The sequence below is a fragment of the Pezoporus flaviventris genome, unplaced genomic scaffold, assembly GCF_033815535.1.
Source record: "Pezoporus flaviventris isolate CSIRO_AGI_PZ_B2104156 unplaced genomic scaffold, CSIRO_AGI_Pfla_v1 ptg000013l, whole genome shotgun sequence".
Classification (NCBI taxonomy): Eukaryota; Metazoa; Chordata; class Aves; order Psittaciformes; family Psittacidae; genus Pezoporus; species Pezoporus flaviventris.
The window spans coordinates 35,748,052-35,771,757 of record NW_026892561.1 but is presented as its reverse complement, the minus strand read 5'-3'; the positions used below and the strand labels follow the sequence as shown (position 1 = coordinate 35,771,757).

Genomic DNA, 23,706 nt, shown 5'->3' with positions numbered 1-23,706 from the left:
CCTTCCTCCTCCTTGACTCTTCTCTCTGCTGTTAATGGATTTGGATAGAAAGCGGAAGATTCTTGTTTCACTGAGGCAAGCTTGCTGGCAGCTCCTCTTGGTGCCGTCACTGGCAGCCTGTGCTGGCCATGAGGTTCCAGCCCCTGGAAAGGCTGCCTGCCCTGCAGTCGCTGCAACAGCTGACTGCTGGGTGACCAGTTTGCTGTATTTAGAAAGTTGGTACCTCCATAGGCTGTAACACGATAAATAGCGAGCAGCTGAATGCTTTGGTGCATACCAAGAACAATGCGGAGAGGTTGGGACTTACTGCATTTTAAACTTTTGCCATAGAAGGCAAAAGGAATACTGTGGTTTTGCTTATTTGTGTGGTCCTCGTGCACGGTATTGTGAGTTGCAAAGAATCATCAAAGTAGACAATGTTTGTGCTGGTAACAGGGATTGGCATGTTTCCTGTCATGGAAAAGATGAACAAGCCAATTCCACACCACCTTTCTTTTCTGAGACTTGTGAGTACCAGCAGTGTTGCTGCTATTTTAATTTGTGAGCTATTGCCCAGTGTGATATCAACACCATTGCTATGAATGGTCAAATGTCACCTTCCCAGGAGTGCCAAGAAGGGAGTAAGAAGGCATGAGCCCTCCTGGTATTCCTCTATGTCTCCTGCTCTTCACTTTTTGCTGTATCACATGCTGTTCAAACCAAGGCTGGGGCAGGAGAGAACAGGTACTGAAGGTGGCAGCAGAAGAGACGGGCATAAAGGGGCTAGAGTGAGGGGAGATCCCAGAGCAGTAGCAGAGAAGGCCAGGGCACCATCCTTGGTGCCAGAAGATTTCTGTGGCTGTGGTGGGTACCCTGTGCTGAGGAAAGAGCAGGCCTTAAGAAGCATTTCCTGTCATTCCTGGCTGGTGACAAGCCTGGCCACAGCAGCCTGTACCTTGAACAAGGAGGAAAACTCCATCCCTTCCTCCTCACTGGAGGAGGAACCTGGCCAGCCCTGAAAAAATCATCACAGGTGTGTCCCCTGTGGTCAGCGCTGTGGAAGTCAAACCTCCAGCTCCGACGGGAAAATTGTGAGTTAACTCCTGCTTGTGGAGGACGGCAGCTGTATTTGCTGGAGGCAGCTAGAAGGGGCAGAACTGTTCAACTGTCTCTTGCCTTCTAATCTGAAACATTAAATAGAAAAACTTTCAGGTTCTCTTGAGGTTGTTTTTTCTTGCTGTAATCATAGGCAAAGAAGACTGGATTTTTCTGGAGCGTATGACTGTAGTAAAAAGCCCTGCATACGTTTGCCATTGTAACAGATAATCAGTATTGGACTTGACTGAAAAGCAGCTTGTGTGTGTGCAGCAGGTGTTTTATGCATAAACTCGGAGAACATGATGCTGGTAGGTTTTAAGGCTGTTCTAACAGGTGTTCTGAAAGGGATAGTTGGACAGAAATCCCCTTTAGTGAATCCGATACTCTTGGGCCTTTTTTCTGTCAAAAAGGGAAGATGACTTAATTGTCCCTCCTGTAGTCATCATCCAAACTGATGGTGCATCATCTTGAGCCAGCAAATATCTCTTGCAGTGCGTGCATGTCAGTGGGTACAGAACCAGACAGCTGAGAAACTTCTTGAAGTTTCCTTTTGCCTCCTTGGGAGCAGAAGCTTCTTCCTGCACCCTCAGCCCCCAGGAGCTGCTCTTCCCTAGACTGATGGATCCACTTGGTTTGTCCCTTACTACACAGCTTGATACTTCTGAAAGTCTCCTAAGTATAAGGGCCAGATACTTCAGAAAGAGAAGCCGTGAATCAGTGCTGAAACTGGCAGAACCTGCCTGTACTTTATGTCCCTGTGTGTGTGTGCACTCACGCATATCTCCTCTTCAGCACTTTATCTCCCTCTTCTCTTTAGTGCTTTATCTCACTTCTGCTCTTTAGTGCCCATTATCTCTTGTCAGCTATCTTCATTACAGAGTGTAGGACACTATTTAGGAGGAGTCATCTTGTCTGTCATCTCCAAGAGAGCTACGCATATGTGAGTGGTGCATGTTTCACATGAGTATGCTTTTCCTCCTAGGGTACTATAATATATACATGATCTTGTGCTGTGCTGCAGTAGCCAGCAGCACACTTTTGGTCTTCCCATCTCTACTTGAGTAGAGGTGTAGGCAGCTGAAGGTATGTAGCCTAACGTCTGTCTGCAGTTCCACCATCTTGATTTGCTTTCCTGTATCATTCATTATCATCCTGTATCAAGTGAGTACCTTATGCAAGCACTATAGATTAGCTTCATAATCACCTGTCTGTAAATCATTTTCATGCTCTGGTTGTGAGTAATATCTGCATGCTTTGGTCATGTTCCATGTAATGACCCCAGTTTTCCTCTCATTTCTTAGCAGCATGGCTCCACTGTGCACAAAGAAATTATGCAGGGGTCAGGGCTGCAGTGAGCAAGAAAGACTGTCCCCAGGCAGGTTTATGCTTTTCATAGATACCTGAAGTAACTAGAGAAAGTAGCTTGTGTCCAGAATATGCACATGCAAGTGTGTGACAAACAAACCAGTTTTCCATTTTTTGGCGAATTAAGTAAAGGAGGTGTACTCAGCCAGGCAATGAGCCCTGTGCTCCTGTGGCTACAGGAAACTTGTCTGCTAAAATGGGAGCCTGGCGGGTAGAGCCCAACCTGATTTTTGTCCCCAGTGTGACATTATCGCTTGTGGACTGCTGCCCTCAGCCTGTGGTTGCAAAGATGAATAGCTGGTAGGAAGGTAGCAAGTACGTGCTACTTAAACATACATTGCCTAATGGCTGTCTTCCCAGTGCCCAGATGTATGGCTTGTTCTAGGACACTGGGACCTCCCTCTCTGCTGCGGTAGACACTTCTATTATTAGCTTAGTGGCAGTTTTCCATATGCCAACACTTGTGACTGCAGGACTGTTTAATTTTCACTTCTCTGAAGTATTTAATTTGTCAGCTCTTGGCTTCTGTTCGTTAAAGATCAAATGTCAAAGTCTTTACCTAGATTTTTGCTCTCTTAGGGCTGAAGCACAGATCCTGTCTCAACAGGCCATTATATCTGTGCAGAATTAGACACAGGATAAAGTCTTAAATCCAGAAAGTCAGTCAGTACTGGGCTATTTGGTAGAAAACTCCTGTCTTCAGAGATGGGTGTCTAATCTCTCTTGTTCTGTTAACTTCTATTCAGAGAGATGAAAAATCAGTTCTGCTGAAAATACTGCCTGCTTGTGTTTCTGTACCTGCCTGTGAAGATGTGGTGCACAGTTGCCAGTGCCTGTCTGCAGGTGCTGGCACTTTTCTGGTGGTTGAGGTATCTGAGGCTGTGAGATAATCACCCAGCAATTCACTGCTGGGGGCCTCTCTTTAATTATTGAATGCAAGAATAGATGTATATTGAATTACCTTGCTGGCAAATATCATCTCCAGCATCTCATGTAACTCTACAATATTCTTGGCTTGCCTACTTGCGTAACATGAAATCTTCTTCAAAGAATCTAAAAAAAGGTCGGAATATGTTTTTATATATTGCTTATATTGCAGTACATGCTTCCAAAGAATAACAAGTTGTACATTGGCTTTGAAGATATCCTTCCCTGGCAGTTAGTAGCATGTGATTACTCTTTAAAGTCAAGCCTGCATTTGGATTTTTAGCAGAATGAAGCAGGATGTGCATGGTACATTAAAAAGGCAACCAAAACCACAGCCAACAAAAAACCAACCCCACCACCCCGGAGGAAAAAAACACAACCAAACAAACAGAACGAGAGAGAGCAGCCTAACTTTGTTCTCACTTATCTGCAGTATTTAATTTGCCAGCTCTTGTTGCAGAAAATATGGCTGATATGTCTTGAGGAAATTGCAGCTGTAGTTCTGGTCCTGTGGTGCACAACATCACAAAGGCCTTCTGCATCTGTGCAGGGTTTTACTGGAGTCACTTGCAGCAGCACATAAAGATGGGGTGGGAAGAGAGAAAATCAACATCTGCATTTGTAATTTTTCACAGCTTGCAGAGATGCAAGTAAATGCCAGTGTTGCCCCTCATCCCCCCGCCCCTGTCCTGCTGTTACATACAGATTGTAGGTGTTAGGTCAGGTCTGCAGGCAATTGTTGAGAAATTGGCCACAGATCCCTTGACCTTTAGTGCCTGTAAAATCCTCCGGATAATGCAGTCCTCAGTACTCGCAGGCATAATAAGATTTTTTTTCTTATGTTCTCTCAATGTGGCAAGCAAAATCTCTCATTCCTTATTTTGCAAGAGAAATAAAACATGCCATGTCATTTCCAAACTGTACTGCATTCTGTGTAATCCTGGTAAAAATTTACAAAGGAAGCACATTACACAATGCTTAACTGGAAGGAAAGGCAATACTGTGGTTAATCAAAGATTTTTGTCATTTACAAGTTTTGGAGAATTTCATGCTGCTGAGTGATGTCGAGCAGACAGCTGTGGAGCCCGAGATCCCCCCTTTGTAGCCACCACAGATCGGTCAAATGTAGCAGCCCTAGCAGGTGCTGACAGAATAATTACAGTGCTCGAATTTGTAATACTGCAGGCATTAATGGACTCCTGAAGCTGGTGAAAGGAGAGCTCCATCTACTGTTGTACGGAAGGAAGGCAAAAATAACTGGCAGGGCCTTCCCCCCACACCACTGGAAAGCTACTGGGTACCATGTACCACTATTTTTTTTTATTTTATTTTATTTATTTATTTATTTTCCTCCCTTCTTCCTGTGGCTTTTAGAGTCCTCCGTTTCAAATCCAGTTCCCTCCCTTGGATACTGTGCAGGTACATAGCTGAGGACGATCTGACAATCCCTATTTAGCCATTGCTGAAGAGGCAAGGCAGACAAAGGATTTGAGAACAGCAGCATGGAAACGAAGTGGCTTTTACATGCACATATAGAATTAGGAGTAGAACCAGAAACTGACCCCAATTTATAGTTAACAGGAGGGGGTTCATTCTTTAAAATGTATTGAATGCAGAGATTCCTTGAAGAGCTGCAGGCAACACATGCTTTGGAGCTGTAGAAGCAGGGAAGAGGTGTATATATCACATGGTTCTGCAGTTTTTTGCTTGATCTGCCACTGCACTTTTATTAGTGTATCTCATATTGCTAAAAAAGTATTTATTCTGTAAGTATAGGTGGGCATTTATGAGAACTGAACCCTGCAAAAAATGCACAAAAAGAGGAGCACCCTCTCCTACCAAATCTGGAGATGCAACAAGAAATGTGAGCCGTGAACTGAGGTCTGGATGCAAGTTATGCAAATGACTTCTATCCTCCAATACTGTCAGCTGAAATCCTGCTCTCTGCCCATTGGATAATGCTTTTGATAGGGGAGCAGATTGCCCAGAGAAGCTGTAGCTGCCCCATCTCCAGACGTGTTCAAAGCCAGGTTGGACAGGGCTTTGAGCAACCTGTCTAGCAGAAAGGTGTCCCTGCCCATAGTAGGAAAGTTGGAACTAGATGAGCTTTAAGGTCCCTTCCAACCCAAACCATTCTGTGCTCAAGCACCAATTGTGCTGACCTGAGCTATATGTTATATGTACAGCAATTGACCAGTTTGAGTAGCTCCTAAAGCAGAGTGTGTACAGTTTAGTTCTAGAAAAAAACAAAGATTTCAGGATTTAGAATACTTTTAAAAAGTACTAATTTTTCTCTGCAAATGATATGCTGATAGTAAAAATGCATTGTTATTCTGTGCTTGCAGGGAACATCAAGTGTCTGGATTCTTAGATTTCCACAAAAAGCTTAGCTGATAGTTGTTCTGCACTGATGTCAGGGAGAGTTTGTGCTTATGTTACTTGACTGAGAGCTCATCTCAAGTTGTGTGAACAGATGTTTCAGATTTGTGTTCAGCCTTGCAGAACTAGTCCTCAGCATTTTCCATCTTTCGTAGTAGCACCACAACCTCGCATCCCCTGCATATGCCACATCTTCTGCTGATACTTGCAGTCCCTTTTCTGCTTTGAGGGGGGGGGGGAAACAACAGTGATTTTATTTGGGGGGTTGGGGTATATCCTTTGTTTGTGTTTTTTTGTTGTTGTTGTTGTTGTTTGTTTTTACTGGATTTTTCTTTACCATGAAACTGAAATGTGAACTCTAAAAGAAAAGGAGAGATTTAGTTTTTTCCAGCCTAGTACTTCTCATGTGGGATGGTACTGAGTGAAACATGAGAGTATAGGGTACTCAGTGTCCCAAGAGTTACAGAGGCCCCTACCTAAATGTTTTATTAATGCTGGCCTTTGCTATACATAAAGAAGTTTTTGCATCTAGGTATGTGTCTTGACTGCCTTGGAATGAGACTTGCCATGGATACAGGATGTATCACAAGTCACAGTTGAATGTTGGATCAGAGAGGCACAGACACTGCCTGTACCAGGTTCTTCTGCTTCTGGGCTGAAGTACAGCTGTGGCTGCTTTCTTCTTAGTGCTACAATTGGGTGTGAGCAGAGGTTCCACAGCCTTGTTTGGCCTACTCTGATAACCAGCCTGACTGCTGGCTTGGTCATAGCCAATGTGACACAGGTGCCTTTGTCAGAGAGATGGACCCTGCTGGTCCTTGGAGCTTCAGCAGGAAAATACAATTTTGCAAGTTTTCCTAGCTCTGACAAATGTGCTAATAGCTTTGGATTTTCTTTTGTGAAACGATCCATACTCTCTGAGCATCCTCCAGTCGTTACACTGATTAACTCTGTACTTGCTTACCAATAATCTGAAACTTCAGAGCTTCATGCCTGTTTGCTCAAATGCCTTTTACTTGTCAATATTTTACTGTATAGAGCTGCAACTATTTCTGTAAAACTGTAACAAACTAAATCCCTATAACTCACTCTCAGGAGATACCGTCTTTCCACATCCTGGTGCGTGTTCCACAGCTCAGAAGCTCTTAATGTAGCAACTTGTATGCATACAGCAAGAGGAACAACAAAAGATACGTAAAATACTTCTCATGACACAGCTGTCAACAATTAGGCTGTGTGAGGCTTTGCTAGCAGAGGTTATGAAGAAGCCCATGGAAATCTGAAACAGCTTTCAAAAGAAAGCACTGAAAATATGTGCCAGAAACCGAGGAATAGATTGCAGATGGCAAATATATGTCTCTGCAGACTGTCAGGGAACAATTTGGTTTGACAAATGGAGCTGTGTAGAAGATGAACTGTCAGGCTGCAGAGCAGCAGTGTATAAAAATGATGAAGCAAAATTAAGCATGTCTGATACTGAATTTTATGGGACAATTCACCCATATGTTCAATGGCCAGATCTCACGACTGCTGGGAGATGGAGGACCCTTCGTTCCTTCAAACAGTTCTGTTTAATTTTTATACCATGCCTGACATCTGTAAACCCTCAAGACCCATTTTAAGAAAGATGATATGGTGGTGTTCACCCATGAGTTGGGGCATGGTGATAAAATGGTCTTTGAGAGGCTGGAGAGCAATGAATTGTTGCTGGAAAGACATGCTGAAGCCTTCCAGCCCTCAGCATTGTTCCTGCAGGGCTGGAGGGGATCGAGTCTGTCGTAAGCAGTGAATGAAGAGATGAAAATGTTAGAGGAGTGCTCACAGCAGCTCTGGCCCTAGCAGCCTGGCAAACTCTGTGGGGTGGCAGTGCCTGTTCCCAGGGACTGCAGAAGTAGGCAGGCCAACTGCATGTTCCCCAGGGCTGCTGCAGCCAGTGTGGCAGAGCTGTCCCCATCCTCAGAGCAACCTTACCTTGAGTGGGAGCTCTCTCAGCAGCAAAAGAACACAGAGGTATTAACTAATTGTAGGCCTTTGCTTACAGTGCAGCAGGACCAGGCCATAGGCACTATACAGCCCCTGAAGATTCGCTTCTACTGCAAAAGTCTTTGTAGCTTAGTCACTGAGCTTCCCGGGGTTTTGGCACTGTGCAATGTGGAGAGTGGCTCCCCATTTCCTTGGTCACCTGTTTCTTTCACAAAGCGTTCTCTGAATTCTCTCGAATTAATGATTTACTCCACTTTCTAACACTGCAGGCTAAATTTTGCCCATGGTAATGTAGCCTGTTAACAACAGAGGGTTTGAATGGGGCTGGAAGTTTCCTATGTCCCACGACAAGACTCTGGATTTGGTCATGTTGCTGTGCTTGGGGAGAGCGTGAGGGTGGTGGGAGGTGGGGATCTGCAGGGCTGCAGCAAGTAGGTCTGAATTTGCATCTAAAATAGCTGAACTGTGATGTTTTCTCTTGACAGAACTGGTAAGAGGCCACAGATGCTTACTTTCTGTGATTCGGAAACTTGCAAATCTTCTTTGAGTCACACCTTATAAGTAAAATTAGCTTGTGCCTTGCTGTTGCCAAACCTTTTCAAAGCAGAGATATTTGTACAAAGGAATTCAGCAACAGAAACGGAATTCACTTGTGGATCAGATTACTGTTATTTCTGGCTGGAAGCAGCACCAAAAATACTTGCAGGGATTTCCATTTTGCCTTTTGAAAGATGTTGTGCATATTGTTGATAGAAAAGTAGCTATTTGGGAGGATAATTCATGTGCGTTAAGAGACAGTAAGGGAGATGAGCCCCACAAAGCTGTCACAGCCATGAATGAGTGTTTAGCTTTGCACTGTAACATTCAGTCGCTTTTGAAATGGGGATCTTTAGCTGTTGTTGTCAAGAATGTTGTGACGTGAGCAGCAATTGCTGCTGCTTGGGAGGTGTTTCCAGCCAGAAGTCTAAGCTTTCATTCAAAGAGCAGTTTTTATGCTGATTCTGTATTGGCATCCTAGAGAGTTGTTTCAAATGTCTTCCTGCATGTGACAACTCTGAAGATGATGCTTAATGAAGGGAAATATTTTGATGTTAAAGTAGCGATCATTTGTGATACTGACAAATGTGATGTTACCTTAAAACCTGTCGGTTGGGAGCATAGTTCAAAAAAGTCTGGTGTTTAAAATACATGCTGATCAGTGGTGTATGTTTTACAGCCAGCTTTAAATAAAGCCTCAGTCCACTGGATAGTGCTCTCCTCAGGGACAGACGCCAATGTCATCTGAAGAGCTGGGCTTAGCGGCTGATGGACCTGCACAGCCCGCAGAGGGGGAGCGGGGCACCGGGAAAGTGCTGGCAGTGACAGTGAAACACCGTGTTCCCCTCTGCAGGCTAGGACAGAGCAAATGTCTCCAACAGCATTAGCTACCGGGGGCAGCCAAGAGCAGCTGTAAACTGTGGACTTTCAATACAGGTACTTGATTGCTTGTAATATAGTTGATTTTTAGAGTAAGGTCAGAGTCTTCTGATCATAGCCCTAAATGCTGATAAAAATGGGGAATGAACTGATGTCTGCAGTATAATATAGGACATTTTTATTCCTGGCAAACTGAAATTTTAAAGCAAAAGACTATAAAGCAGTTGTACTTAAGTAGGCATGTTATGTTGAAAATATGGTGGGTTATATTACTTAACCCCAAAATAATAAACTTCATGTCACTGTTAAATGAAGTCTTACTAAGCAACAACATGGTTTTGTGGCCATCTTGGCTAGGTTTCTTCATTCTGCTGGGTGGACTGTGCACAAAGAAGCGTATCTCCAAGGAACAAATTTTATGGCTCTTTTGTAATGTGTGTGAAAGGGGACAGCAACATATGGGCTTGGCATACCTTGGGGGATGACTGTGGGAACCTGGGAACATTTCATGCCTGCAGCAAGTGTAGGAAGAAGGGAGGAGGAGAGACCAACCAGCTGCAGTGAGCTGTGTGACTGCACTTAATTACATAGCTGCTCAAAGGAGCAGAGCAGCACCAGAGGAGCCCAGCCGTGCCCAGGTCTTTATGGCAGTTGAGGTGAAGAACACATCTTATACCATGCTCCTTCCTTCCATGTGGGTTGCAGCAGAATTGGGAGATTCTTGCAAGAAGCCACAGGCACCATCTGGACCAGAAGGTGCAAATAAAATTGTGTCCAGACCAAAAGCAAGCCAGATGCTGATGAAAGAACGGAAGAGGAACTGGTTTGGAAGCTCAACACTGTCAGTGATCAGAGGCTTCAGTTGCCAGCGGAGGCGGTAGCACGTTGTGGCTTTTCCAAATGTGCCACCGTGAGGAGATGCATTTATGGATCAGAAACTCCAAATGTTGTATAGAACTAAAAATAAAACTGCAGCAAGCTTGACAAATTGCAGGTGAGCACACTACAGGCAGAAGGGTATGCACAGAGTCCTTGCATTGAAAGCCTGCAAGAGTCTGTGTGCTGCCATATACTTCACAGCAAGTCTTAATCACATTTTCTCTGGGATTGGGACAGAGCAATTGTTTCAGTGCAGTGACTTTGCAGCTGTAATGACAGTATGTTCAGTCTCTTGTTCTGGGTCTTAAAGAACAGCCCCCTCATATTGTAAGTAAATGTACGATTAAATAGCATTAGGCATTTTTCTCTGCCTAATATATGTGACACACCCTAGTGAGGTCAATGGAAAGGCTCACATTCCTTTCAATAAATTTTGTTGCGCACCTTAAAAGAACATCTGATTTATTTACAAAGCGTGCTCACAGAGGCTGGGCCTGTTTTCCACTCTGACACCCTGATCTGGTGTTTAGCAGGAGATGTTTTCACTTCCTTAGCTGTTAATATTAGCAACTCCCTAGTACTCTAGGAACAGCACAAGCCTGACATCAGTTCAGACTTACCTGCACATAGGACCAAGTGACATTGCACAATTGCGTCTCATAATCGGGTCCATGCTGCACTCTTGCCCTGCAGCTGTGGGCACCACATGAGCAAGTGGTAGGAACAAAATGGAAAATTTGCCTATACCTAAGCACAACCCACTTGAAGGAAGTAGTTTTGACAATAATGTTACTGTAAATCTATTCTCATTTTCTTTCAGACTATATAGTAACTCTTTGTTATCACATGAAGAATTAATAGTAAGAAATTATCCAAGAACAACAGAAATCAGATTTTTTTTTTTTTGTCTTGAATTTCCACTCAGCTCCAATGAACCAGAACTGCATCCCAGAAATATTACTAAAGCAAAGGAAGTCACTTCTAGAGCTAGTGTGTAAACCAAGTTGCTGCTTGAGGAAGAATGTAGCACTGACCTAGCTGTCCTACTGAGTAGAGGGCCTGGAGTCAGAATCCCATTTTAGCCTTGGCAGCAGGACAGCTGATGAGGCTCTTCCAGTGCACACCTAATGTGTGTACTCACAGACTTGCATCCAGCCACCTAGTCATTCTCTGAGAGTCTTTAATTCTTATTTCTGAATGGCTCAAGTAAATGGACAAATAGCCCTTTCTAAGCCATGAGGCAAACTCTGCACTAGTAACATCCTTCAACTCCAGTGCAGAGGAGATTCAGCATCTGACAGCCTCACTTCTCTCCTGTCTTCTCTCTCCTGATCTTTTGTCCTTATCCTGCATGTGTTTTTATTTGTCCATTCCTAATCTACTGTGTCTCGTAAGTATTCATGCACGGGTGATGGTTAATGATGACTCCCATGCCCTGGCATTTTTGTAAAACAACGCTGATCTGTGAACACATGATCTCTTTTTGAGTTTGTTCCCGACACTTTAATTGCTGGGAATGTTAAAAGCCCTGGAAGAAGTGTCAGTTGAACTCCCTGTGTGCAAGGCATGCCAGGCTTACCAGGGCTTTTCCTTGAGGAGCAGGGAGAAGCATGAATGGGAGCTGATTTTATGGTTATTTCAGTCAAGAAAAATGAGGGATATGAATTGCTGAACTGTCATCAGTTTCAGTGACTGCAGTGCTCAAGCCTCCAATTTTAGTTTCATGCTAATGCTATTGTCAGCTCTGTGAAGCAGGTGATGCAGTTCCAGATGTAGCTCCTCAGCTGTTATGACTGGATTGTCTAGTTCCTATAACCTGACACCCAGCAGGAGTATCAGGGTACCATTTGGAAATGCTTTAAAAGGCTTGGGGTTTTTACATTGGGTTTGTTGTAGGTATTTCCTTAGGGGTGTTGGGTTGGGGTGGTTTGGGGGGGGGGGGGCGGTGTGTGTTTTGTTTCTTTTTAGGGTGGGGTTTTTTGTTTGGTTGGTTTTTGTTTGTTTTTGGATTGGGCTTTTTTTTTCCCACTGCCATCCCACTGCTGCCCCACCATGACCCACACAAGATCAGCCCTGCTCAGGCACGATACTGCCTCAGCTGACCCCCCATTTGGTAAAAGATAAAGGTTTACTTAAGACAGTTACATTAGAGCTCTCTAACTCACAAATCAAAAACAGGGTGTCTGCAAATTTGGGGATGTTGCAGAGATGTGCTGCTCTGGCCCCATATCTGTGAGCAGCAAAAAGGACAGAAGTGTTCCTTAGGCAGCAGCTGCCCATGGGTTTCTACTGTGTGTCCCTTGCACATGCTGGGCACAAGGTGTCAGAACAAAGGGCAGCGGCAGGTTCAGCCTTGTCCCGCTGCTGGTGCGGTCCCAGCACAGCCTGAGCATAATGCGGTTTGCTCCATACAGGCGCACTCTGGATTGCTGCGTGGCCGCAGCAGCACATGAGCCTGGCCTCACAAAGAGCAGTCAGCACTGCCGAGGGTGGACATTTTGGGTGTAACTGTGCTTCACAGTGTTACATCTGCTTGCAGGTGCTTGTATGGCTCTAGTCTTCCCTATGTTATCCCTTATGGATCTTTAGTATTGAAGTGATGCCTGATGGGGTAACTGGGGCCATCTAGAAAATACCTGGACATGGTCAGGTGTTCAAGTGCAATGCAGAGGTTTATTCCCTTCTGGAAGATGCTGAATGTGTAGATGGGAGTGCATGGGAGACAAATGCCTAGCATCCTTGCCAGGGGTGCTTGGCACCTCTGTCCATTGGAGCTGTGGGATGGGAAAAACTTCCATGAAATGTAGTGGTTTGTTTAAACATATATTTAATGAGCTGGACCCACAGCATTGGTTTCCTAACTTCAAAGACTGGTTGCTGACCTAGAGCAGTTGAGCTATATTTGCAAAGAATTGTTATTCTCCAGTGAATTTGCAGGGAGGAACGCAGCATTATGTTAACTATTAACACTGATTTTGGCTTCCCTGTTATACTCTCAGCCATTCTAGAGGATCCACACACAGGCCAGAAGATGACAGGAATGCCAGAAAAGGCTTTCCACAAAAAAAACCAAAACTTTCTGAAGCTTCAATAATCTGTGCTGACTCATGCTGTTTCTGAGGTATGTCCAAGATAGTGGTCACATATGAGTCTTTAGAGTTCCTTTTGAAGGTCTGAAGGCTTTGTTTTCCAGGAGAAAAGTCTATCTGAGCATTATTTGTGCTGGACTCAATTTCAGACAAAATTGCTGCTAGCAACTGACAGCAGACTTTGTATGACAGCTAGTGATATGTAGCACAGCCCTGTCGAAGAATGGATAATCCCCCATCCTTAAATACACTATTTATGTTGGCAGTATACAGACTTCTAGGGTTTTTACCAGCTATCTCAGACATAACACTTCAAAAGCACCACTGAGGGAACATCTATGCAAATCTCCGTTTCAGAACTTCTTAACTAAATAATGTGAGTGGGCAAATATGTTGCAGCCCTTTGGGGCTTACAGTAGAAGAATGTTCAAAAGTAAAAGGAAAATATTTGGGAAGTATTAATCTTTATTTATTTATTTTTTTATTTTTATTTTTTTTAACTATCACACAGACCTGGAAATTGTGTCAGCTGAGGGGATACACCAGTTTGTTATTGCAGCTTAATTTTCCCTGGTTAATTTACTTTTCATATTCATCAGAATTCCAAGGTACTAAACTTAAACCCTTCCTCACGTTTCCCTAAGCTTGAACTGACAGTTGTCAATGAATGGTCAGCGCTTTCACAAGAAACATCACCGTATTTCATTTAAGTATTAAAAGGATGCTGTATGTCAGGATTTCTGTGAGAGGAGCTGACAGCATGGAGCTGTGCTGCTGCACGGCCTCTGCTTATAGTGCTGCTGCTAGGGGCAGGGAGCAGCCAAAAGCAGCCCCTGAGTTCAGCCCCTAAGCAGCTGCAGAGCATAGCCTGATGAGCCTGGCCAAGGGCAGGAATTTCTGTCTGCTGAGCAGTGGTATGCTGTGCCCCACAGCCTTGGATTGCTAAATATACTGCTTGTTTGGAAGTGACCTGGTGGGATCACACTTCATTGCTGGCCCTGGCTGCTAATTTCCGTTCTTGGGTTTAGGTCAGCCTATTGTAACAGAAGTTCTCGTGCAGCACAAGACATCCTCCACTCACACCACAGCTAACAGCGTCCCACCAGTCAAGTTACCCCACCAGCTCAACAGCCTTAAGAGCTTTCTGTCAGGGCTTGCAAAGTTTCACAGAAGTCTGCACTAAAGCAATCATATTCATACATTCCTCAGATTTGGCCTCAAGTTCTTCTGGTTCTGGCCTGCTACCCAAATGTGCTGGAGAGCTGCATCTGTGCAAACACCACCCTCAGCGTCCAGTCTCCTCCTCCTCTTCACAGCTTGCAGAAAGCAGCTAATAGTGTTAGCAGAGTTGGATGTTTCGTGAGTTTGGGGAAGGAGGGACTTGGTGTTATACCCCCTCGGTTCTGTAGCTATATCAGACACTTTAAATTTTCTGTGGTTTGTGTTCTGAAGAAATTATCTTGTGTTCTAAGGAAATTATCTTTAAATGAAGTTAGAGATGAATGAAATCACATGTCTGATGAGGAATTTACATAGATTCTATTTGGTTTCGTCTCAAAACCAAGGAATTTTTGATTTATTGGTTTTGGAGGTTTTTTTTGTGAGAATAAAACTCCAAACAAGAGTCAGGAATGTCTTTTTTTATTTAAATGAAACATTTTGACATTCCCAGACTCAATAGCATTCAGTTTGTGGAACCAGCTTCAAAGTTAATTTCCACTTGAAGTCTTTTCCCTGTTAAGCTGCATTTTTTAGCTAATACCTCATGAACTTAAATCTCTCCAAGTGTCAGGGTCCCCAGGGAGAGGTCAGCAGCTCCCAGGGTGTGTTGCGCAGATTGGCATCAAGACATCTGCATTGCATTAGGGGAAACATGATCTTCCTGGAGGCTCTGCAGCTCTAACACAGCCTACAAGGAGATGCAGTGTAACATTTGTTTTAACTGACATGTAGCAGAACATTTTAGAATAAACTAACACAAAAAAAAACCACCCCCAAAAACAAACAAAAAACCAAAACAAAACCAAACCCCCACCGAACAATGAAATATGTTTCTTCCATTTTTTTCTCAGCAAAATGTTGAGCATTTTTGGAGATGAAAATAATGGTTTTCCACATTGTTTTATAAAAACCCCTCTGGATGCTGGTTTGCTCAGTAACAGCAGGTTAGGCTGCTGGTAACTGTACTAGAAAGTTACAGTGGAAACTTTCTTGGTTTTTACCATCAGAATCCAGGGATCCAGTTTCTGGCTTTCTCTTATGCTGACTGGTGCAATCACCACAGGCCTGGTTAGAGTTAATTGAATTAAATGGGAAGCTTGCCAGGGACTCCAGTGATCTTGGTTCAGTCATTAGCACAAAAACAGTGTAAGGATTGGCTGCAGTTTGCTATCCCAGGTGTTAGTGGTGACATCAGCCAACAAGTTAAGGTCTTGTCAGAAGCAGTGTGTTCTGGAAAAGGGAGTAGCCTTTCTGACTGGTTGTATATGTACCAGTTTTTTTTAAATGCAAGTGTTCCTCATTGGAATAATTTTATTTCATTGCTCACTTTGGAAAGTTTAATGTGTTTTGTATCTTCCCTTTTCAGTTGTCACCTGCACTTGTATTTTTCAGTGGTTTTGCAAACCCGTGAGGTGGATTTAGTCATCTTTCTGATGGACAACATTTCTGGAGGATTCCCTTTCCAACCCTTCATGGCTGGCTTTGCCAGGAGTCCTGAAGGGTGATCAGTGGTGCGGGTGGTTGGTGCTGCAGCTGCCAGGCTGAGCCAGTGCTCCAAAGCATTTGCTGCTGTCAAGTGAGCTTTGCAGGGCAGGGAGGAAGGAGTTGGCCTGTTTGATTTGGAGGGATATTGCTTTGATAAATAAAGAACAGCTTTGACTACCGCAGGAAAGTGGGGGGTTTTGCTGTTTAATATCCTAGATAAGAAATTCTGGTCATGAAAGTCTGTATAATTATTGAGGAAGCAATGGGAAAAGTAATATTCTCGAGTGCCCCAAGAGACCCTCTAGCAAATCGAGGAAGAATTAACATGCCTTAAATACTTCTTAAACAAGGGGGGGGGGGGGGGGGGGGGGGAACCCAAAACTTGTTCCTTTTCCTGCTCCTCCAGCATTTCAGACTTTTTGTCTGTTTTACAAATAAGCAAAATGGGAGACAAGGTCAATTTGTGAGTACCCTTGTGTGGAAGGCTATTCATCTGGCACAGACTGACCTGTCCTGAAGGGCTGTGCGTGCCCCCAGAGGGTTCCAGAGAGTGGAGCCAGCCATGGTCCCCACATGCCATCCCACGGTAGTGCCTGCATCCCACCTATGGTAGTGCATCATCTCTGTGGCCCATCTGGAAGTAAAAGACAACTGCGTTCTCAGGCTTGGGAGTGTTAATTAATGAGCGGAACTGATGCCAATAGTACTGCATGAACTGGTGAACTCAAAATGTTTTCCCTGTCCAGGTTTTGGGGGGGCTGTGATTGCAGCTGGGCTATAAACATAGATTTGGAAAGTGCTTCTGAAGCAGATCAGCCGTTTCCCCAGCTGGAGCAGTTTCTAGTCCTGCTGGATGTCACCACATAAATTCTCTCTGGGTGAGTCTGAGCCCTGTGTCTTTTTGGTGGTGAAGTCCTGCCGGGAGCCAGAGAAGCTGTGGCTCCTGTTTGTTAAAGCTTGGTCCATGCCAGGCTTGGCCCATGATGGGCTTGGCCCACAGAGGTGAGAATAGCCAGAGGTGGCTCCACATCAAACCCCTGACCTAGATTTCTTAATGCATTTATGCTTTAATAAACCACTTCTTATAACACGGTACACTGTGCAATACGATTTGCAGTTATGCTAACTCCATGATTTTCAATAATAACCTCAATGCATTCTGAATGTTGTGAAAGGCCATTTAGTTTAAGGAGTAATTTTTGAACTCTTTTTGAGGGACCTTAAATATTTCTAAACTTTCAAACTAAATTCTTGTAATTCAATATTTATTGTTGCATTTAGCATGAAATATAGAACAAAGCCTGAATTCAGGGATGCTCTTGACTTTAGCAGTAAACACTGACAGCATTTTTAATATATACTATATTTTAGTGGTGAATACTTAAAATTCTTCTTGTGTTTTGTGTCCTCAGCTATTTCTCTCTCTACTGTGGTTATCTGTAGATTCTGCATTGGAATGAGCAACATGCAGAGATCTAAGACTTATGATAAGCTTAGCCTAGACTGGTCTAATGCATGTTTTGAGGAGAAGTGTAGGTATTTTCTGACAAAGACGTAGATTTTTATTTTTTTTATCTTTAACGTGAAGTTCCATCTGCATGTTACAAAAAAACAAAAAAAGGGTTAAAGACCACAGCAGCCAATGAGCTAAGGATAGCAAATGCAGTAGACAAAGAAACCTGTCTTTGGTTCTGCTCTATATTATGCTGCTCTGCAAAGGCCATCCTGGTGCAGCCACCAGCACAGCGTGCTGTGAGTGTCCTGCCTCAGGCTGTGTGAGCTCAGTAGCTGTGGGTGCAGCGGTGATCCCCTCACACACTGGGCTCAGTTACACAAGCCTGCTGTGAGCCCCAGAGGCAAAGCTGCCCAGGGCATAGGCCTGTAGAGACCATCTGCTGTGGTCCTTTCCACACCATATTGGATCTTTCTGTGCAGCAAAGCATCTGAGGGGCTGAAGGTGCGTCCCAGCCCTGCTGGGAGGTCCACTGTGCAGCAGATGGGTTTTGCTCCTTCATGAGCCTTTTTGTTACTGACTGCAGACACTGTAGACCGAGCCAGCCTCTTGGGTCACAACCCCCATTACAGGCCTTTCATACATAGGAAGAACAGTGCCACTTGCGTTCATGCCCGCAAGACTCTTAGTAGGTCGTGACTCTTGCCTAGGTAAAGCCTGCCAGTCCAAGAGCACCAATTTCGGTCTCTTCTGTCGTTGCAAAATAGTTCATTCTTATGGATAAATCAGAATTAATGTTCTGTGGCAGTGGAAATACGGTTCAGTAGAGGGTCAGTGTGGTGCTGACTGACAGCCTAAAGCTATGGGCCTTGACCTGGGTCTGGCCTGCAAAGGCTAGTACAGTTTCCAAGGCACAGCTGTTAATTTCTCACATACTCTGGAGTATTATCAAGAAATATAAATATACAGGGCTTAAGAAAATGCAAAAATCCACAAAATGTCTTTTGTACTGTTTGACAAAATCACATAAATGTTTCTTTCATGTAAAATATCCTTGGTGTTTTGCTGATTCCAAAGAGAAATGCAAGGTGGTAACTGCAGTAACTAGTAAATAGAATTATAACTGCTTTCTGAAAGTAAAAACCCAATGTAATGATATAAGTGCAGAGTGGGTACAAAAAAGTAGTCTTCATTAGAGTCAAAATGGGACAGATGTGAAACATTATGCTAGTATTTCCTCAAGGGTAGCACTTAAGGAGTTCTTTGCTTACAGAAATGTATCACAGAAGGTTTGTATCAAAGTAACGTTAGCATAAGTTATTTGTGTAGAGGAGATAACCATCTCTCTTTTGGAATTTCACAGATAGGCTTATCAGATGTGAGAAATATGGCACAGACGTAATGAAAGCCTTCAAAAGATGCTCTTTGTCCCCCAGCCTTTCTCTGGAGAACTTAATGTCCTGAGGGGACACTGAAACAACAGTTGCTTGTGTTGAGTGAAAAAGCGGATATGTTCAAATTACAGTAATAAAGAAGGTGCACAGCTCACTGTAGTGTACCTTGTGACCAGCAAGTTACAATAGGTAATGAACTGATGTGTTCAAAGACTCCAGCTTTCCCAGTGCAGCAGGATGATATTAAGGTGCTTTGCGGCCAAACTCCCCAACACTCCAACATTTGCCATAGAGCCAGTGTAGCCTTTGGTTGCAGTCACACGCTGTGCATGGGCCCCTTGGTCTTGCTGGCTCTGTACCTGGGTTTTCTTTTCATTAAAGCTGCAGCACTGGTGAGATGTCTTCATCTTCTCCTGAAATAGTGGCCAAATGTGGCTGTTGTCTTACACACTCTGCAGGAGCCCCACAGGAACTGGTGTCTTCACACAGTGCCTGGTCTGTAACATGTTGAAGCCAGTGAGTGGCCTTTGAACAAACAGCTGGTGCTACAGCTGCTGCCCTGATGCTGCATGCTGCTGAAACATGCAGCTCATCCTCAGCATGGAGGAAATGGGGGGAAGGTGCCACTGGTCCTGGAGAAAAGTTCCTGGCAAGGGTCCCATGCCCAGGAGGAGGGTGATGGCTGTAGAGTCACAACGGGCTGGCAGCACAGAAGCACAGGAACCATGAAGCTGTGGGGTCCCCAAAGCCCACTGCTCTCTCTCCTGATTTGGGTGCATTGTGGATTCTGCAGGTCCTTGGGCCAGTCCTCCAGTCTGGGAGGACTTCATTCTCAGCTCTGCTTTCCTCTGGGCCCAAGGTGAGTGAGCAAAGTGGTTTGGGGGGTGGGGGTGGGGGGATTCAGAGATCCAGCTTTCCAGGAGTGAAAGGAAGTTAAGGACAACATCTCTCCCAGCTTGCGCTTTGAGCAAGTGTCAGAAAGAAAAGGAGTAAGTAAAGCATGCTGGACTGCACCAGGCCCATTTTCAGATGAACACTAGCCATAAAAATGATTGGTATTTAATGAACTGTGCAAAGTTGAACTGGTTTAACTGAAAGCATGTTTTGTAAATTGATTTCACTAAGCTGGTTCAAAATCCCCATCAAATCTTGCCCTGAGTTAATACAGAGCTGTCTCCAGAATATTACGTTATGCTCACTGAGAATAACTAAGCTAAAATCGTGACCTGATCTAAATATGTCTATGCTATTCTTTATGCCAATTGAATAGTTATTTTTAGTTTAAGAACCAGTGATTGGTGTAACTTGTGGCCCAAGGCTATGATCATCTGTTTGTGGGAAGAGAGATATGTTAATGGTTTGAACTAATGCTGCTGATGATTTCCATCAATGAGTCTGAGATACAGAAAAAAGCCACTGAAGAACTCTCCAGAACCGCAACGTCTTGTACAGAGGGACAGAGGGCATTCCAAAAAATGCCACTGGGATATGTCCCAAAGGGTTCCAGCTCTTTCTAGCTGTGTTGTAGCAAATACTGTTCTGTGACATCCTCATGTTTTAACAGTCAAAGTAGCAGCTGGGGATAAAACACTTGCTTTTGTTTCTGAGCAAAAAATCAGTGGGTAAGAAGATAGGACTGTATTTCAGAGCAGTGAAAAGGGCCTCAGAAAGCTCTGCTTTACCTCTGCTGGATGTAAAGAAGTTGTGATGTCTCAGAGGTACCACAGAAGGAGCCAGAGCATGCCCATAACTTTCCAAAACTCTCTGTGCTTGTGTTTGTCCTACTGTCACAACTCCTAGGCTATAAGGAGAGCTGAAGCATGTCTGCAGGGGAGTTTTGGGAGAGAATGGCTTATACTAGGTATTCAGACTGCACAGTAATTAAATTGTAACAGTAAAGCAGTTAGTAAAGGTGAAGTTTAGTAGCTATCTACTTCCTTTTAGCAGATGTGTGTCTTTGGGTTAAGGCACTGCTTTGGCATCCTAAAAAAAGCTTTCCAGCAATGTTGCTTTGGTGATGTGGATAATCTTTCTGCATCTCCTCCCTTATCTAAAACACAGGCAAACTTCCCTTCTCCTCAGCAGACTTGTTTGGGTCAGGGACTGCCTCTGATGGTACAAAAATCATACCCATCACCATACAGAACTGACCGTGGAGCTCAGTTCAGCTCTAAGAGTGCTGCTGCAGCAGGAACAGATAGCAACAGGAACATCCAGCTATGCTGGCTGTGCAATACTCGCTAACACAGAGGGTGAAGGGAGGCTGTTTACCTGACTGCAGAGCCTGATTTTGAGTGTTCCTATAAACAACTTTCTCAGAAGCCAAGGTGAAATCTCATGCTCCGAAAGCATCTATTAGTATGTAATAATTAATTATTTCTTCTTTTTAAATTTTAATGCAAAGGAATATATGTTTTGTACATTATACAAATCCATAAAGAGTACTAGAATGTAAGTACCAATCCTTGATTCTAGGCTTCAAAATAGAAAGGCTTTGAGTTTTCTTTTAATTTCTATTTCAAGTCTTTTCTGAATTCTGTGGAAGTTTCCCATAAAAGGGCTTTGTTTTCAGCTGTAGTTCCTGCTTTTCCCTGAGAGCGCAGTGAAGGGGATGGTTAGGTATGCCGTCACACTGAGTTGGTCATGTTAGTAAATTCTTTTCTAAAAAGAGGTGTCAGATTGTTCAGCCAGCTGAAGTAATCCAGTTGGCAGGAGAATGACTAAATTCAATAAGCAGAATTTTAAAAACACTGTGGTTCTTTGTTTAACAGCCAGATTCTACAAAATTAGCTCCAGCTCTGAAATAATTTCTCTCCCCACCCTGCCCATATTATCCCCCTTCTGTCCTGCATGTCACTACCTCTTCTCATTGCCTTGTTTTGTTTGGTACTATTCAGCTCTGGAGTCCTTCTGCACGTCTCCTATGGTGATCTGCTCAGCGCAGAGTCAAGTCAAGGCTCTTGATTTCAGCTCAGGGAGCGAGGCAGCTGGTGTCGGGTATTGCTGTCCCACTCTGCGTGCCCTATGCAGTAATTCACTTCTCTCTGGAGGGAGTGCCAGGTGTCTAAAATAAATCCTCAGCAGGAATGCATGACTTGTGCAGGCAGATGACAGAGGTTGATCTAAATCTATCTGTAGACATGGCTGGGCAGGGAGGACCCATGTCCCTTCAGCACTGGGAGGGAAGATCGTGCACCCACAGCACACTGATGGATTTTACACAGGGAAATTTTTGTAAAGGGTTGAGTTCAGTTATCTTGAGCAAAGAGCATGCTTTGACCTGTTATTGCTGTCGCAATGTGAGCATTGCAATGTGAGCACCAACCACTAGCAAATCTGGTAGAAATAAAAAACACTCAGGAAAGAGAAACTGTCTGTGCTACAGTCCTAAGTTTTCTACACTGCTGCTCTTTACTCCTGGGAAAATGCGCTGTTCTTTTCTTTTTTTTTTTCCCTTGTCTATTGGGATGGATGAGCAGACAAGTTACCTGCCTGGTGCTGCTTGCAGCTCCTGATAGGAGTAGGCTCCGCTACTGCTCAGAGATGCTTCTTAACATATTCTCCCTCTTTCATATTTTGCCTTTCCAGAGTACAGTTTGTTTGTGCACTGACCAGGTTCAGGGTTGTACATTTCGTATTGCCAGCAGCCCTGGAGCTTTTTTCTGAAGATATTTCTTCCTTTCTCTTCACCTGTGCTCCTCTTTGTACCTTTCCTACTTTGATAAAACCATCACTGTTGGTTAGTGTTTTTCTTCTTAGAGGAGAATATCACTTTGATCTCTATTGCTTGAAACCACACAAAGTTTGGTCCAAAGCACATCCTGCAGAAGCATTCCCCAGGGAACGGGCTCTGAGACTACTGATCACAGTTGGCAAGGGCATTTTCCCCTCTGCAGTCCTCTGCTGGCTTTCTGTCCCTGCAGTGTGTGTCCAGCAGCAACAGCTGGGAAAATAAATGGTGAAGAAAGATAGCATACAAAATACCACTCCATACTGAATACACATGTATGGCAGGCAGCTCCCTGGGAGCAGCAGCTGCCTGTTCCAGGTCTTCATTGCAAACCTGCCCACAAGACACTGTTGGAGGAACATCCCAGGATAGTGCCAGGGAAGGTGGGGGAGCAGCACAGATTCGCATGCTTTCTGCAAGGGGAAATGGCTTCAGGACTGCTCTTAGAGCTGTTCTTCCTCTGAATTCACCTCTTTTTCTTGCTCTCCCTACCCCCGTAGAAAGCAGAAAGGGATCAGGACAAACTGAAGGGAGTTTTCCTGGTGCTGCCTGCTCTCCCAAGGATGGTAGGGGAGAGTGGCATGTATGTTGCCACTATGTTTGAGTTCACAAACCAGGAGAGCTGTAGGAAGTGTAAAATGTTTTGCCCAGATCAGGTTCCTTCTGAGGAGACCTGGAGGTGTGAAGCAGGGTGAATGGTCAGGCCCAGGGCACAAGTGCTCCAGCAGCAGCATGCAGAGCAAGAGCAAAGCACCCTGTGCCCTGCAGCACCTGAGCTGTTCCGTCATTTCAGGGAGGAGGCAGCCAGCCAGGCTTAGTCCCTTCAGAAAAGTACCTGGAGGGGGTCCTGTGGACTTTTATTCAGATTCATGAATAATGCAAACACTCCTGAAGGTCATATAAATGGAAAACTACAATTTTCCTATTAGCCCATATTTCAAGTCATGTAAAGATCACATGTTCAGAAATAACACAGAGAAGTATATGACTGTCTTATTTATGTGCTGCCAAGTTTTACCACCCTTTTTATTGAGTGAGACATTTTCCTGGCTGAATATGGTGCCATCGACTGTAAGTATGGCAGAGAGCCTGACTGATGGAGAATGAAGGTATGCAGCAAGTATTGCTTGTCTCTCTCTGGCAACTGTGCTGTTATGATTTGTGTCTGTCATTCACAAATCCTTTACTTTCTTTTTCAAATGTACCTTGGTAATCTTAAAGAAGCACAGATACGACTGAAATTCTAGGCAAAATTGGACTAAACATATTACCCCTTTTGTTCTTTTCTACTACTGGCATGTGATTTAT

At 44.1% G+C, this 23,706-nt stretch overlaps 1 long non-coding RNA gene across 2 annotated transcripts in view; it reads left to right on the top strand.

Moving 5' to 3' along the window:
• The window catches only part of LOC133268940 (uncharacterized), a 57,585-nt gene extending 40,153 nt beyond the window's left edge, over positions 1-17,432 (top strand). Inside the window, exons 5-7 of one of the 2 annotated variants that reach the window (XR_009743227.1) lie at positions 12,441-12,565; positions 13,026-13,147; positions 15,703-17,431. This is a non-coding gene — a long non-coding RNA (uncharacterized LOC133268940). Of the gene's footprint in view, positions 1-12,440; positions 12,566-13,025; positions 13,148-15,702 lie in introns of both variants that reach the window. The other variant, XR_009743229.1, reaches the window with a different exon arrangement.
• The last annotated feature ends 6,274 nt before the right edge of the window (positions 17,433-23,706 follow it).